At 38.5% G+C, this 17,006-nt stretch overlaps 1 protein-coding gene across 1 annotated transcript in view; it reads right to left on the bottom strand.

Moving 5' to 3' along the window:
* Nucleotides 1-2,005: 2,005 nt before the first annotated feature.
* mbd2 (methyl-CpG binding domain protein 2) overlaps nucleotides 2,006-17,006 on the bottom strand; it is a 46,739-nt gene continuing 31,738 nt past the window's right edge. Inside the window, exon 7 of the mRNA XM_057818182.1 lies at nucleotides 2,006-2,569. The gene's annotated coding sequence lies outside the window, so the exon portion shown is untranslated. The remainder of the gene's footprint in view (nucleotides 2,570-17,006) is intronic.

Below are 17,006 nucleotides of genomic sequence, written 5' to 3'. Positions count from 1 at the left end.
AGAGCTGGAGGTGTGCTCAAAATCAATTATTGCTCGCATATAACGCCACAGGCAGAGTGGGTGAGAGGGGCGGTCCCGTAAAGCCCCTAAATAACAGGGCGCGCAACTGAAAATGCCTTAATTTCCGGTAAAAAGGCACATTGTAAATGGGCTCGCTTCCGCTATCCAAACAGCTAAACATGAAAAGGTTCACACTCCGGATGTTTTCAGTAATCCTTTATGTGTCTCTTTTCTTTTTTATGAAACTAAAACAATGAAAAAATACATGCAATCAGCAACAATGCTGCAAATAACAAAATGCCATCCATATATGCAAACACAATTAGCCTGTATTCAGTAGTTCTTAATTAGAAATATCAAACACATTTCCCCTCAAACATGCAACCTAAAGACAATATAAAGAGTGTAATTCTCAATTTGACAACAAAATACTCACAGACGTTGCTCTAAAGAACACAAATGCCACTCAAGTTGTGAGAGTGGAGCTGCCATGTAACACACTGAATCCCATTTGAAGAACTTCCTATTTGCATTTTTCTTCTACTGTTTTAGAACCAATAAATAAAACGGCCACAAGATGGGGCGCTTGAGCAAGTGATAAAGCTACAACCGACAATGAACATAACACGCATTTTTTTTTTTTTTTTTTTGCCATGCCCTCGCGTGTCACTGGTTAACCCTTCGCGTGCCAGTGCTGACACGCGTGTCATAGGTTGCCGACCCCTGACCTAATGTATCACGACGCCGTTATATTCGTGCCTTTAGTCTGTGGTTTACAAACATATTTATTCGGTGATTCATTATACTTCTATAATAATTTATTCCAATAACACAGCTGTAATTTTTGTACAGGCCCATGTAAGCAAATAAATTGAAAAAACCTCAAAACGGTGTCGCATACTGTATTGCATTAAGGTAACATTGCCGAGGTGTTAATGTTGTGGTCCGTTATATAATCGCAATAGTACACTTAATGCTGTTGTTCAACGTCATTAACGTTACGAGAGTGCTGGTAGTAAGTCTGCTTCACCTTAAACTGAGCTGCTGTCCAAACTGTTGTGCATCCCATCCCTGACCTGTCACTGGATGTCCCACATTATTCTCCGCTTAGTGCACTCTCCTCTTCTTGTGAATCTTCCTGTAAGCGAGCTCATGTTGTGGTTCCCGCCTTTTGCACTAGCTGCTCTACCGGGCTACCTGATGCCAAGGTACTGGCCTGTTGCTCCGGCTGTTGCGGGTCCACCTGGCTGACTGCTGGTGCTGTAGCTGGCCCCAACTCCGGGTGGCGCTGAACCTGACCAGCTGCTGCCACGGTAGCAGCCTCCTGCCCCGGCTTGGCTGGTTGTCCCTGAACCTGGTTAGCTGCTGGGGCATTAGTGTCCTGCTGCACCTAGTCTGGCCCGTTAGCATGATCACTGCAGCTGCCCTCATCGCTGTTTGTTGCTTTTTTGACTCATTTTGAACCATTTTCCTTCTTTTGGAAAACAGTAAATGCAACTATCTCTTTGGCATGTTGAAATACCGTTTGATCCTGGGTGCTTGCTTTTTTTTTTTTTTTTAATGTCACACGAGAGGTTCCGGATCTACCCAAATAAGTCCTGGAACACAGGGAGGCCAAAATCAAGAGGTGCCGGATCCTGTTCCGGCAAGATCCGGCACAAAGTAACCCCTGCCCCTGGTTCTCGGTCACCACAGCACCTGCATTTTAAGCCATCATGGGCAAAATGTTATTTTTGTGAGACAACACAATTGGAAAATGTAATATTAGAAAGGATATTCTTATACTGTAAGTCACAACAGTCCTATTTTGTCCAGTTCGAACAGTGGTTCCCGGAAACATGACTACTTTGGCCACCAGGAACATATAATATAAAATTATCTTCTAAACATTGTTTTCATACTTTCATTTTTTATGGTGGACACAAAAGTGCTCTGATTAGTTCTTTTGTATTAACTCTTAGGTCAGGTGGATGTACTGTATCAATAGATAAAAAACACTTGTGAATATAATCATTTATTTTCTCCAATCCCAAAAATGTACATGGCTCGTTTTCCAAAGTATAAAATTTGTACTAAATAAGTTATTTCATTTTCTATCCATACTCATGTAAATTCATTATTTAAAGGAAAAAACCTGATTCTATCAAACAAAATACGGATATCACAAATCATCAAAGAGCATAGGTTGAGTAGTTAGCAAAAGCCGTCCAGCAGTTTGCAGACTAATTTCATATATAATAAAGGTGGTGCTCATAGAGATTGTTCATTTAAAAAAATATTTTTCAAACGGACTCAAAATAAGAGCTTATTTAAAAATTCCTGGAAATTGATCACTGAGGATTTCAGAGGCTTGCTCTTTTTCATAATTTAACAGGGCACTCTGTGTTGCTACAACGCTGGCTGTCACTTCTGTTGCTGCACCCATTGTTTTCTTGTTCCTCGAATTTCCGTTGTAACGTCACGTCAGGGAAAGACTCGTTGGAGAGGAGCATTGCAACAGATTTGCTGGTTTGTTCTTTTGGTTTAAATGAAGATTATGATAAACCTGAGGCTGGTGAAGAGATGAGCTCTGTAAAGAGAGAAACAGAATACAGAATACATGCACATTATTGTGACTGACAGTGTAAGTGATAAATGAAAAAGAAATATTAAAAAAATAAAAACTCTTTTAAGGCAATTTAGTATACAGTGTTACTTCTACTTAAGAAATTAATTGGTTCTAAAAGTACTTTCTGAACTAAAAGAATTTTGTAAGTACAGACGCATTTTCCATATAAATGCCCCATATAAATCTGTTCCAAGCCCCCCCAAAATTCAGACATAAATCTTTTATAATGTATAAAAAACATCAACACATGTAACAAATACATGTTACAATTACGTTGTTGGACAATAAAAATAAAACCAGAGTTGTGCAAATTGTTAAAAACAAAATGAATAAAGAATAAAAGTTAATACACTCATGTAAAGCTGTCGGAACACGAGGACACTGGGATACACACATACACACACAGTACAGTAGGGGTCCGTCCTAGCCAATTGGATGCCAGGGATGCCAGGCCCAAGGCAGAGAAAGCTATACTGTAAGTATGTTACGTTCAGTAAACTCTGGGACCTGCGAGTACCAGCCATGCTGTATTTTTGCCTTTCGTATCCTGAAATTTCTTTCGTAACATGAGGCAAGATTTTCCCGTTGAGCTGTGTCTTAGCCTGAAAATTGTATATGAAGAGACGTTCATGAGTAGAAGTACCATTGTATTTGCCAACTTTACAAAATAATACTTTTGATGTTTCTTTTTAAATACAGGCAGTCCTCGGGTAACGACGTACCCGACCTATGAGATTTCGACTTTTGGACGCCGGAGTCTCGTCCACCATTTTGTCTCCAGTTGTTTTTTTGTTTTTTTTTTGTCGCATAAACAGTACCCTATTGTCACTCCCAGTATCTTATTTTTTTTTTACTTTACTTTAATAATATGTGTTGTGTCCTCACTGACCGTGAAGTTGTTCAGCTTTCCAAACAGCAAACAAGGCAATGGTGATTTTTTTTTTAAGCTTTTTAATTCCTTCATTTTTGACAATTTGTAAAGCTGTAATACACATACAGGTACGTACAGTTATGTTCAAAACAACACGCATTTTAACAATAAAACACTTGATACACAACAGTTGCTGGTCAAACGTCCATGTAGTCTGATCAACATGTGAATTTAGTCGATAAAATTTGCCTAATTTACTGAACAAAAGTCTGCTAGCTTAAATGCTATGAATGCTAACGTATTTATAATTCTCATAGCAAATTGCTCACACGTAAATCAACAAACTTTAGCTGTAAACTTAATTACAAATGCATATACAAACCATAGACTTCATATTGATATTGACGGGTCACATTCGCCAGACACTGCGCCCCGCCTTCCAGTGGGGGGCCGTCCTACACTCCGCTTCAGTCGGTCGAAGTCGGTTGCAGTTTTTCAACACATGAAGCTATCCAACGCCGGATTTAGGTTGAAAAAGTACGAAAGCTGTACCACATACAAACAGGAAGGATTGTCTCAGGACTCAGTGATTTATTCGAGGATTCAAGGTAATAATTATATTTTTCGTACCATGCATGTATTTTGAAACGTGAAAAAAATTAATGGGAGAAATTAACCTACTACGGCATTGGCGTCATAATTCGCAATATTTACGTAAAGTAAATGCTAACTGCCCGTTTTTTTTTGCTTTTAACCAAGAATCGAGACTGTGTTACATCCATATGTAAAAAGGATTCAGTGATTTAAGCATTTGTTCCAAAAATTTTAAACGTAAAAAGCTCTCTGTTGTGATGAGGCGGCGCCACAGTAGCTTAAACACTAGCAGCACATTCGAGATATTTACGTAAAAGAAATGCTAACTGCCCGTTTTTTGGTTTTTTTTTTTGTTGCTTTTAACAAAAAATCCAGACTGTTTTATGCCCATATCTATAAAGAATTCAGGGATTTAAGCATTTATTCCCAATAATTTTCAACGTAAAAAGCTCTTTGTCTGTGTTTCTACTCGGTCAGCTTTGATGAAGATAGGCCCCCTCGTAACAAACATATATTAGCTGAAACAACTTACAGAATTATGTGGGCCAAACTAGAGCGCAGCTATCCTTTATCCATGTCAGATGTCTGAGTCTTCTTCTCAGTCATACAAGGCGACAGTCCAGCCAGACCCAAAACTGCCACCAGATGGCAGTGTATCCTCCATCATTAAACAACATACAATACTTTTGGACTTTTTGTATAGGTTTTTTGTAGGGGTAGTTAAGGGGTTAATTCCGACTTACGAGGAAATTCGGGTTACGTCGCCAGCGTGGGAATGTGGGATATGTAACCCGGGGACAATGCCAAACCCAGGCGTAAACACACAACAATTAGCAAATTAGCCTGAACTAATTTCTTGAGGTTGAAAACTGGATATGAGATGTTCAAATATCACCAATGAATCTAAATTATCTCAAACTAACAGGGGTTGGTTAAATCTAAATTCAACTCAATGCATTTTTTCCCCTGAAACTCCAAAGGTTTTTAAAGAACAGCACACTTGTATCATTCTGGGGGAAACGAAGGAGTGAAATAGTCAGCCTACCAGAGGTTTACACATCCATACAGATTAATCTCCAACCACTGCAGAAAAATCAGTCTTTGTGTGGGTGTGCTACTAAATATTCCATGTTTCTGTGATATCTTTCATTCACATCAAAAAGCCAACTCGTGAGGAAACTTTTCATGCCTCAGAAAATAATTTTTCCCTCTACTTTTAAGACTCAACCCACCCCCAAAATGACTCCTTCTGATGCTTAAAACACACTTAATGAAAACACTCGGAACAGACAGCGTGTGACATATTGTAGAACAATAAACATCAGCTTCTGAAGGGGGGAGTAAAATGTAGAGAGCTTCTACGTTAACCATTAGCTTCCCCATTAACCCGCTGACACCTCCTCCCTATGAGTGCATTAACAAGGAGGGATGGGCTATAATTACAGCTGATTGTCTCCTGTGTATCTTAAGAAATATGAAAATATTTTTGTCTTCATTGAAGTCCACCTTCTTTCCGTTTTCTCCAATGTCAGACCTTTATCTTTCTCAAAATACCAACTCCTATTCAAGTTTTGAATTTCATATAGATACTAGGGCTGGGCGATATGGCCTTTAGTACTTATTAGGGTTGTTCCGATCATGTTTTTTTGCTCCCGATCCGATCCCGATCGTTTTAGTTTGAGTATCTGCCGATCCCGATATTTCCCAATCCGATTGCTTTTTTTTGCTCCCCATTCAATTCCAATCATTCACGATAATTTTTCCCGATCATATACATTTTAGCAATGCATTAAGAAAAAAAATGAATAAAATTCAGACGAATATATACATTCAACATACAGTACATAAGTACTGTATTTGTTTATTATGACAACAAATCCTCAAGATGGCATTTACATTATTAACATTCTTTCTGTGAGAGGGATCCACGGATAGAAAGACTTGTGACTTTGTATATTGTGACTAAATATTGCCATCTAGTGTATTTGTAGAGCTTTCAGTAAATGATACTGTAGCCATGCCCCAATGCATGATGGGAAGTGGAACCATGACTGTGCGTAGTGCTACCAATTGATATATCTTCTCTGTGTTGGGAAATAAAATAAGGTGTTAAGAAAAAGATCAATTGCTACCTTGCTTCCCCACATTGCTTCCCATGATATTTCTAATCGTAGGGAGAGGGATTGTAAGACTTTAGCCAATTAAAAAAAAGCTCCAAAGACTGCCAAAATTCACTCTGCTCATTTTACGCTGCCATTTATCTCTCTATATAGGTAAAATGGTGCCATTACAGATTGAGCGCGACAATGCGTGAGTGGGTCGTGCGATGCATGCATTAATTGCGTTAAATATTTTAACGTGATACATTTTTAAAAAAAACTGATAACTGATAACCCTACCTTAAGCCTAAACTAAAGACTCTGGATGAGTGTAACATATTATGTCTGTAACATTAAATACAATTAGAAAAGGATTTAATTAAAAAATATATATATATTAAAAAAAGGCACGGCCGATATTTTTTTGCCGATTCCGATACTTTGAAAATGACGTGATCGGACCCGATCGATCGGGACATACATATCCCACTTAGTACTTATCATGGTAAACTGAGCAGCGTTACCTCGATAACGATAAATCACGATAAATTCGCCCGAGCGGACTGTAATATAATTTGAAAATCTGAATAAATGCATCAAATACAAATGAACCATTTCACATTGATTCATTTACCAGCTTTCAATACATTGATTCATTTACCAGCTTTCAATTTATTTCTATTTGGCTCAAACAGCATTACTCTTGCAAATGGATATTAGAAAGTTATTCGCTCACAGCAAGGATAAATCAGCGAGGAGGAATATGTGAGTTATAGTGATACAGTCCCATTTCTGTCCATTTAAAGTAGACCAGCAGAGTTCAGGAAGAGGTGAAGGAGAGATGGTAGTTGATGAGCATGAGCAGAGGTGAATTGACTATCAACAAGGGATGTCCCAATTTTGATGTAGAAACTCACTTTTTTTTTTTTTTTTTTTTTTTTTTTTTACAGAAACTTGTATCTTGGTCAAGTGACGTTGGTCAAAAGGAACGGTGAAAATGAAATTAAATTATATACAGTTTAAAGGGCTATTTCTAACTTTTTGTGGAAAAAAAAAAGTTGCTCGCTTGCCACTGCCCCGCTGTATTGTATTAGGTCTAGTGACGCCTTTTTTTACAGGTCACTTTCTGTTCATTTTAGGGCATTTACAGTTCACTTCCTGTTGAGTTTGAGTCACTGCTTTCTCTTCTGTAAGCCCAAACCAACAGGAAATGACCTGTCAATGCCCCGAATTCAACAGGAAGTGACCATGAAATGCCCCAAATTCAACAGGAAGTGACTAAAAATCATCAGCAAATGACCTGAAATACCCCCAAATTAAACTCATTGCTTGCTATTGACCACTTTAGACGTCCAATCTATTTGGATTGGACCTCCCATTTCAAAATTACCTTGTTGCCTGGCATTGGCTGCCACTGACGGACATAGAAGTGGAAGGGGCCCGTTTGAAGTGTGAGGGTTTCATTCGCTGCCACCCTCCCAGTTCAAATGGATTGGACGTCTACAAGTGGTAAACTCACAGCAGAAGGATCAAAATGGCTTGTTTTTCTGTAAATTGGTTGTTTTGTAGAATATACCAGAAAGATTTCCTGACCAATGTATCAATAATCGTTGTGTTATCATATCGTGAGATCATTGTTGTCGTGAGCTTTGTATCACAAATCGTATCGTATTGTGAGGTACCAAGAGGTTCCCATTCCTAACAAACACACACCCAGACAGACACACAGACAAAGTTCATTTTAAATATATGTACAGGTAGTCCCTGGGTTACGAACGAGTTCCGTTGGCGCAAAGTCCTAGCAAGACAGTGAGCTATGTCAGACGTCCGTGTGGTTTGCTGAATTTATTCAGCTGCTCATGACATCAACACTTGCAGAATGAAACTAACACAAAAATAAAAATGAAATCAGTTTCATCTTCAATAAAAGCAATTCAATTCAGCGTTTATAACTAGCTGCTGATATAGCAATAATAAACCATACAAACGATTAGCATGTACCAGTTAGCGTCTGCACATCATCAAAAAAATGTATATTAACTCGCTCCAAGTATTTGACCACAAAAGAAAATGCACAATAAACAGTACAAAATGTGTTATTGGATGCCTCACAAGCAACAATTGTGCGCGCAGGCTTTCTTTCCCCTCTCTTTCTCACTCGGCTGCAAGACTTCTTCGTGTGCGCAAATTCGTTCGTCTTCGTGTGTACATGTGCTCTTACTTGCGTGTGAAAGTACTACCTGCTCTATGCTTCCTGCCCCAAAATAAAACCATGCATCACAAAACAAAAGTCAACATTATTTAAAAAAAAAAAAACAAAAAAAAAAAAAACAACAACAACAACAAACGACTGGAGACAAAATAGTGGACGAGACTCCAGCGTCGTGAAATTGAAATAATGTAAATCGGGTACATCTTAACCCGGGGAATACCTGAATAGATATAAATGATAACACATGGTTTGTGATGACCATTTCATTTTCAGTGTGCTGCGACAGTTGCTGTTACAAAAATATTCATTTTATTAGCATTGTTTGCCTTTTTCTTTGTTGAACAATTTTTTTTTTTTTTTTTGCCCATGTTTCAATAATTTCACATTTAAGACCAACAATCCACACCTCGGTCTTAATTACCTCCTAATAATTATAAAACCCTGATAATCTTCTGCCCAATCGAGGCAATTCAGATGACTGACAGCAGACATGCACTCAGTGGTTATCAGCCCCATGAAAGGCTTTTGAAGGAGATAATTCTTCTTCTCAACATCCACTAATTACTAAGAGCTGGAAAATGCTGCAGGAGTCTGAATCAGCTTCTTTTGGAAATTACAAAATATACTGTGAATAATCTCCCTCTCACACAAACGCAACGAGTGTGAATATTTGACACTGTTTTCCTATCAAAGCGTCTCAGTCTTTTTTCTAAGTCAGCAGCGGGCATCTTCGTCTCGATCTGATAAAAAAATAAAAAAAAAACAAAAAAACAGCCTGCTCATTTATAAGAAAAGCCAAGCATTTAGTGAAAACGTCCTCGGTCCCCTTTTCCTCAGTCAAAAGAAAAGATTAATTATCTTTATTGTCATTTGCTCAGCACTGTTTAATGGGAAACTCATAAATGAATGTTCTAAATATGTTAAGTGTATACGTCTATTCCACTCAACACAAATTAAGACTCGTACACAGATAATGAATAAAACATTACATTTAGATGAACAGAGGTTGCAAATTCCAACTCCAATTGTCTGAATCAAGAAGCATAGGTCTAAAATAATGTTTAATTCCGTAAGTGCTGCTGCTGCTAAAAGGCTACATTAACATGAGAACAATCGAGGAATAATTAGTAGTGTTTTTTGTTTTTATACACAAAGCATTTACATTTCTTCATTTCCCTCGGAGAAAAACAAGTAAAAATACAGTAATTTACATAATCTGTCATATGTTTGCACTAACTGCTCGTCTTTTCCTAAAGCTTATTTTTCAATGACAAAAAAAAAAAAAAAAAACTCTACAAAGAGTGTAAAAACATTAACACAAGGAATTTTCTCAAAAGTTAGCTTCTTTTCCTGACCATAAATAAAAGGCTCATGTGAACCAAACACAAAAGTGAAAATGTTTGAAACAGGTTGTTGCCAAGGGCATCACAAGGTTTTAAGAACAGCTGCACCAGACAACCAGGCGTTTGTTATTATAAAAAAAGCTGACAGGGAATGGGTCTCAAAGAATTTAGGCAAGGACTTTAATTAGTAGCTTTTCCAACTGAGATATCAGTCAAACATACAGTGTATCACAAAAGTGAGTACACCCCTCGCATTTCTGCAGATATTTAAGTATATCTTTTCATGGGACAACACTGACAAAATGACACTTTGACACAAAAAAAAGTAGTCTGTGTGTAGCTTATATAATAGAGTTAATTTATTTTCCCCAAAATAACTCAAAATATAGCCATTAATATCTAAACCCCTGGCAACAAAAGTGAGTACACCCCTTAGAAACTTTGTACATCGCTAAATGTCCAAATTGAGTACTGCTTGTCCCTTTCCCTCCAAAATGGCATGTGACTCGTTACAGGAGTGCTGTCAGCATTGCTGCAGAGCTTGAAGAGGTGGGGGGTCAGCTTGTTAGTGCTCAGGCCATACGCTGTACTCTACATGTGCATGGTTGTCACCCCAGGATGAAGCCTCTTCTGAAGACGTTACACAAGAAAGCCCGCAAACAGTTTGCGAAGACATGTCAACAATGCACATGGATTACTGGAACCATGTCCTATGGTCTGATGAGACAAAGATTAATTTGTCTGGCGGCGACCAGGTGAGGAGTACAAAGATAAATTTGTTATGCCTACAGTCAAGCATGGTGGTGGGAATGCCCCCCCCCACCCCACCTCTTCAATCTCTGCAGCAATGCTGACAGCACTCCTGTAACAAGTCACATGACATTTTGGGAGGAAAATGACAAGCAGTACTCAATTTGGACATTTAGGGATGTACATAGTTCCCATGCGGTGTACTCACTTTTGTTGCCAGGTGTTTAGATATTATGGCTATATTTTGAGTTATTTTGAGGGGAAAATAAATTCACTGTATTATATAAGCTGCACACAGACTACTTTTCATTGTGTCAAAGTGTCATTTTGGCAGTGTTGTCCCATGAAATGATATACTTAAATATCTGCAGAAATGCGAGGGGTGTACTCACATTTGTGATACACTGTATGAAAAAGTTTTGCAGTAAATAAAGTGAAGCCACTGGACCTATTTATGGTATTGTTAATTATAGTGCTGCAACGATTAATCATTTAACTCGAGTAATTCGATTACAAAAAAGCTTCAAATTAAATTTTGCTGCTTTGAGCATTCGTTTAATTCAGTACTTCTCAAATAGTGGGGGCAGAGCCATGCTGGGGGTGGCGCATACTTTTTTGCCGTACGAGAATAAAGTGTACTTGCACACCCACTCAGTAGGTGGCAGTGGCGCTTTCATTTTCAGAGTGTGCGCAGTATTTTTGAACAGAATAAGAGCACACAGAAAAAAATACAGTAGGAGACGAGGAAAGACCAGTCTGTTTACTGTGTGTAAAAATGTTTGCAGCGGAGAACGGGAAGCCAAATCAATTAACAGGTCACTTAAACATGTTACACTTCGATCACATTGATAAGCCGTTGGATTGTTTTACAGCGAAAACGTTCCGAATATTGCCAGAAATCGTTCCTCTTTGTCAATGTTACAGCAGTAAACCAGCATGCACTGCGCAGTGCAAGATAACCCCACACCATGGCAAAGGAGATGATACTGCCTGCTGCAAAAATAAAAACTGTCCATCTGTCCAATGACACTGTCGTTTAATTTGAATTTATTATTATTGATTGATTTTAAGTTTTATTTTTCAGTATCAGATTGTCAAAAAAATATTCCTTGAGTGTATTTTTAAAGTTAGGATGTGACTTTTTTTATTCAGGCAAATTGATGCGCCTTAACTCTTTTCGGTTACAGACAAAACAATGTTAGTAAAGTTATACTTAATTCTAAGATTATTTATATTACTTTTTTCCTTTAATGTAAAAAAGGACAATGTTATACAGAGGTGTACTTACTGTATAATAATAATTTTAGAGACAAATGGTACTATTTACAGTGGCGGCAGAGAGTTGGGGGGACGCGAAACGTTTACGTCTTCGTGGCGGGGGGCATAACCAGGGGTGAAAGTGGGCCAGAACCGTCAGGAGCGCAGTTCCGGTATAAGAGTCAGGGCTGGAACGCAGTTCCGGTACACGTTGCTTCGATTAAAAAAAATATGACAGCACTGTCAAAATGCTATGTATAAAAAAAAAAAAAAAAGGCTAGGCTTCCACAAATGCATTTAATCTCCAAGAAGAAAACAATCTACTAACATCAGATTTACATACACAAGTGTTAACAACAAGCATAATAAAGTGCTTGTGTAGTATAATCCGTTCCCACCGATATTTATTATTTTATTCCACGGACGTGATGGAGGTTTCCCCAGCTGCTGCAATTATCTTGAGTCTGACAATGATGAGTCACATCAATGTGTGAATGCATGCAACAAAGCAAAATGCCTGGACTCATTTATCCATTCGATTGGCTGACATACTGACATGTGATCAGCAGAGATAGTTAGCTCTGGTTCAAATGTGCATGTTTTCTGAAACAGCAAAAAAAAAAAAAAAAAAAAAATTGAATTGAATTGAACTGATGCGACAAAAAAGGGCAATGCAACAGAAAATGGATCAAATCTTGAAGGGCAAGGAAAGAGTTGAGGAAGCTTATTTATCATATTTAGTTTTATTTGCTCTGATGGGGAGGTTCAGAACGTCTTAGCTGTCAATGTGCACTTTGGACATATACTTGGTACTTATGGGTACTTATTCATTTCCTTATGATTTAAAAAAGTCTATGTTTGCGCGATCATCAAAATATATTCTATTTCACTCTGCATATTATAAGTCATTTGTACTTATTTTTCTGAATGTTTGTTACTTGTATCTTTATTATTTAAAAAAAGAGCACAAGTAAATGTTTACACTAACTTCAATTTTAATATACATTCTATGTTCTTAAGTAGGTAAAATTGAGATTTGCCATTTAGTATGTGAGGAAATGAGGGAAAATAATTATTAGGAGATGGAGGTTGGGGTTATTGCTGTTTTTGTGAACTTTTATTTTGCAAATCATTGAAAAAATACTATTTTGAATAAAAATCAGTTTTTGTATGTTATAGAAATAGCTGTGCCAAAACAGTTTTCTTTGAACTTCAGTAGTTTTGCCCCCCCCCCCCCCCCCCACACACACACACAAAAATAAATAAATAAATAAATAAAGAACATTTCTGGCTCTGTGGCGTCCTTCGATTCTGGGAGTTCCGGCAAGAAATTCTAGCCACTTTCACCCCTGGGCATAACAGAAAATAATTGAGAAGCACTGGTTTAATTACAGTGGCATTGTAATATTTTTTTTTCGAAAGTGTTTGCTTTTAGTTTTATTGATTTGCGTGTCCTCTAGTGGCAACAGTGAATGACATAACTCATCCAACATGACTGGATTCAGCTGTTCCCTGTTAAGACGACCAACATAAGGCTGTAAGTTTTTGTTCAAGCTAATATGTTTATGTATTCGTAATTTAGTTTAGAAGTATTTTTTTTTTTTTTTGTGGGAATATGTGTTTGAGTGATTTGTTAAGAGCATTGTAAAAATTAAAAAAAAGTTAGCATTTTATAGCATTTAAGCTAGCTGTCTTTTGCTATGCAAGTTGGCCATTTGTTCTTTTGTTGTACTTTAATCCTCATTTAGTTATTTTTCAATACCATTTGGGGCTAAGATCAGGTATCAGGTGTTTTTTTTTTTTTTTAATGCATTTATTGCTCTTGTGAATTGAAAGCGCAAGTCTGCATAGTTTGATAAAACACACAGGATTTTTATTTTATATTCACATTTAATGCTCTTTAGAAAGTGCAATATTAGCAAGCTTTTATTTGACATCCCCTAAAATTTATTCTGCACCGCATGAAATGTTCCTAATCCGATTATTCGAGTATTCAAACTAACTAATTGATAGATTAATCGATTACTTAAATAATCGATAGCTGCAGCCCTAGCTAGTTATGCAGTATTGTTGCTGTCCTGGTATACCTTTGCCACCTACTAGCTTTTTTCCAAAGGCACGTTACAACGAATCACAACACATGGAAAGAACCGACTGAACCAAAAGCCAACATAAATACTGTAAATGATCAGGAAGCAACACGCAGACGTTCAGCAACAGGATACAAACGTGTGTGATTACAGCCAAGATTTAAAATTCTTTCTACACAACCCAAGAGACACACATTAGCTGGCCACTGTCCACTCGCTGGTCCTGCTATAAAAGCCCATTAGTAATCACTCCTCGACTCTCAGCGGCTCTTTTGCCCAATCGAATTCCAACCAGCCAATCTGCATAAATCTGCATTAATCGACAATTTTCCCTCCACAGAAAACAAATGTGCTTTAAAAACTCCTTATCCGTCGGCTTTTAGAGTAAACATCAGAGACACACACCCTGCAGTTAACAATTCACACATCTTTTGTCTTCCACAATTGTATCTCGCCGGATGTGCCAACACATCAACAGCTTTTAATTAAATCTGTTAAGAGGAAAAAATGTTTAACAAAATAAAGTAAAATGACCTGGTTGCTTATGTTTGCACATCCTTAAATTAATACAGTCTTTTTGTGTGGCTCACTTACCAACAGCCAGTTAGAGCGAGGATTTTAGATGTACACATAATGCAGTGGAACCTCATGATACGATCGAGCACCTCACAAATTTTCACGAAACGGACAACGTCATGAGACAAATAAGTCTAGTTATGTGAGTGAATTTTCACGCCAGGTGGCATCTCACGTTTGCTTTGACTCACCAAGTGCCTCGGCGCCCCGCTAGGAGGTACAAGAGCATCTCGCACAAACAGAATCCCCCATCTGCCCACAGGAGCATTTACAGGTCACTTCCTGTTGATTTTGGGGCATTTATGGTCCCTTACTGTAGAATTAGGGGCATTTACAGCTCATTTCCTGTTGATTTTGGGCACTGAAGGTCACTTCCTGCGCTACGTCACTTCCACCGTTGGCTTTATGCTCATAAATGTCAAAGATTCAGACATATAAATTATTGATTCTTCGAATAGTCTGGCATGCGGATTGAATTATAATGTTTTTATATGTCTGAATTGAACATATAAATCACCTTAGGGACATTGCGGCACATAAAAGAATCTTATTCTTTTGATTAATGGCGGATTGCAAGACAATTTTAGCTGCATACTGCCATCTAGGGTACAAGAATATCCAGTGCCCATGCCTGATGTCTTTCAAGAATTTAAATAGTGCAGTTTAAAATGCGTGTGACTGTGGTGATCCTTGCTCACACTCCCCTCTGCTGGTTTTTATTGTTATAACACTTCCTGTTTAGATGTATGGAATCAATCTTGTCTCACCGGGGAGTGCACCTGCAGCTCATCAGCAATCAACACTGCTTATAAGGAGCTGCCTGGGCAGCAAGCAGTTGCCAGATGATTCGGACAGTCCCCATTGGTACATCGGCCAACTAAGCCTGAAGTTTGTGACTCTCGTCTTTGAACTCTTAACTAATTGTTTTTTTTCCATCAGGACACCCACCCATCAAAGCCCTCACAGCCACAGCCTCAGCCACAGGCCCACAGCCACAGCCATTGACCAATCAACCCACCAGCCGCTCAACACCCTTGCATGTGTACAATATATATTAGTGATGGGATTTTCGGCTCTTTTCGGTGATCCGGTTCATTTGGATCGGCTCAGTCAAAAGAGCCGGCTCTTTTTGGCTCTCAAACGGCTCTTTCAACATTAGCTTTTCTTTTAAATATTTATGACAAATTTAGTATATATTTTGATAAATGACTTTGTAAACTAAATATTGCACTCTACTGAATGCAAATAGCAACAATTATCAAGCAAAGAAAAGGGTTTTTACTTATATTATTGAACATCAAAAAGGCTCCAAACAATAAACAAGCAACAAAATTAAACTTCAACCAACAACAAACATGCTGCATCATAACAAAAACAGTGAGTAGTAACTGCAACAGCAGCAGCGAACAAAACAAACATAAGCTACTCCTTGCTTTATTTTAACAAACATGAGCTACTCCTTGCTTTATTTTAAATTTGCATTCAAGAAAACTAAATACTTCAACTTTGACAGGCTGATCCGGCTCCTTCTCTCAGTGATTATTTGTCGTCTTTTAGCTAAATCCAGATTTTTTTTTCTCATGGAACCTGCAGATGCATGTGTTGACTTGCATCCATCATTAAAAAAAAAATCAAATTTCTAAATTAGATTCTCAAAATATTGAAATTCTAAGTGTATCAAATGTGTTACATTAGGCTATAAGGGGTTAAGTTTGCAGACACGGCATTCTGCCCTATTGTTATCTGACTTTAACCAATTAAAATGTCTCCAAATGTTACTGTGTTTTCGGCTCATCTTGAAGGCCTACAAACCGCGTTTGTATGTCGTCTTTTCCTCCTCCTCCTGTGTGTCTGTGGCTATGCACTTGCAGCTGCCCGACGGACGGTGCTCAGCGTGGCGTGCACTTCGTGGCGTGGTGCGCTGTACTACCAAGCCCCTGGCCCCTCCCCTTTCTCTTCCTTCCTTCCACTCTGCGCACGGCACTCCCTCACCTGAGCCACTGCCACACCTCGCTTCAGACACGTGAGAAAGCGAGAGCGAATGCGAGTGCGAGAGAGAGGGGGGGAGGGAGCGTGAGAGGGAGGGAAAATAAAGAGCCGGTGTAGACGCACTATCCTATTCCCCTCACTATCCACTGGCGGGGGCCTGCACTTGTCAGTGATGTTCCTTATTCTCGCTATATGATTATACAACTTTAGCATTTGTTAATAATACGCTCTGTGTGTAGTATCATCCATCGCTTTTCCTTTTTAAATGGGCACTTTTAAGCGAACGCAAGAGGTAACAACGGGAACATTTTTAAACAGGCATTTCACGGGAGAGCATTTCGACTCTTCGGCCAATCATATAGCGAGAGCGAGTGGATAGTGAGGGGAAGAGGATAGTGAACCTACACCGGCTCTCGAGGGAGGGTGCCGGTGTTGTGCCGGCTCCCTTCGTTCACTTCAAAGAGCCGGCTCTTTGTACCGGCTCGTTCGCGACCGACACATCACTAATATATATCACTTCACACTCACACTCACTCACTTCACACGCAATTTAGTCCACATCAACTTTGCCTTCCTTGCTGCAACAGTGACCGCATAAAAAAAATCCTAAATAGCTT

This window comes from Corythoichthys intestinalis, chromosome 17, assembly GCF_030265065.1.
Source record: "Corythoichthys intestinalis isolate RoL2023-P3 chromosome 17, ASM3026506v1, whole genome shotgun sequence".
NCBI classification, from domain to species: Eukaryota; Metazoa; Chordata; class Actinopteri; order Syngnathiformes; family Syngnathidae; genus Corythoichthys; species Corythoichthys intestinalis.
This window is presented reverse-complemented; position numbering and strand designations above follow the sequence as displayed.